The following is a 1,009-nucleotide window of genomic DNA, read 5'->3' as shown; positions in this document are numbered from 1 at the left end:
GTCTCACCTATTTTGGTCATGTTGTAAGAAGGGGCCATTCCCTGGAGAAGGATGTCATGCTTGGTAGGGTGGAGGGTCGACAAAAGAGGGGGAGGCTTTCAACGAGATGTATTGACACGGTGGCTGCAATGATGGGCTCAGCTATAGCAGGGATTGTGGGGCTGGCGAGGGTTCAGGCAGTGTTTTGTTCTGCTGTGCATGGGATTGCTATGAGTTGGAAATGACTTGACAGCACTTAACAGCAACAACAACAAGTGACTCAGAAAGCTGCTAGTTTTGAGTGGGGCCCAGAAAAACAGAGGGCTCTGCGACAGGTTCAGGCTGCCATGCAGGCTGCTCTGCCACTTGGGCCATATGATCCAGCTGATCCAATGGTGCTTGAAGTGTCTGTAGCAGATAGAGATACTTTTTGGAGTCTTTGGCAGGTCCCTATTGGTGAATTTCAACACAGACCTTTGGGATTTTGGAGAAAAGCCCTGCCATCCTCTGCAGATAACTACTTTCCTTTTAAGGAGAAACAGCTTTTGACTTGTTACTGGGCTTTAGTAGGGACTGAAAGCCTAACCATGGGCATGACGTCATCATGAGGCCTGAGCTGCCCATCATGAACTGGGTGTTGTCTGAGCCACAGAGTCATAAAGTTGGACATGCAAAGCAGCACTCCATCATTAAATGGCAGTGGTATATCAGAGATCGGGCTCAAGTAGGACCTGAAGGCACAAGTAAGTTACACGAGGAAGTGGGCCAAATGCCTATGGTCTCCACTCCAGTCACATTACCTTCCCTCTCCCAGTCTGCACCTATGGCCTCATGGGGAGTTTCTTATGATCAGTTGACTGAGGAGGGGGAAACTCATTCCTGGTTTACAGATGGTTCTGTGCAATATGCAAGCAATATTTGAAAGTGGACAGCAGCAGCAGCACTGCAGCCCTTTTCTGGGACTTTCCTGAAGGACAGTGGTGAAGGGAAATCCTCCCAATGGGCAAAACTTCAAGCCATGAACCTGGCT

Source organism: Orycteropus afer, unplaced genomic scaffold (genome assembly GCF_000298275.1).
Source record: "Orycteropus afer afer isolate SDZICR_OR568_19922 unplaced genomic scaffold, OryAfe1.0 scaffold00380, whole genome shotgun sequence".
Taxonomy (NCBI): Eukaryota; Metazoa; Chordata; class Mammalia; order Tubulidentata; family Orycteropodidae; genus Orycteropus; species Orycteropus afer.
This window is presented reverse-complemented; position numbering follows the sequence as displayed.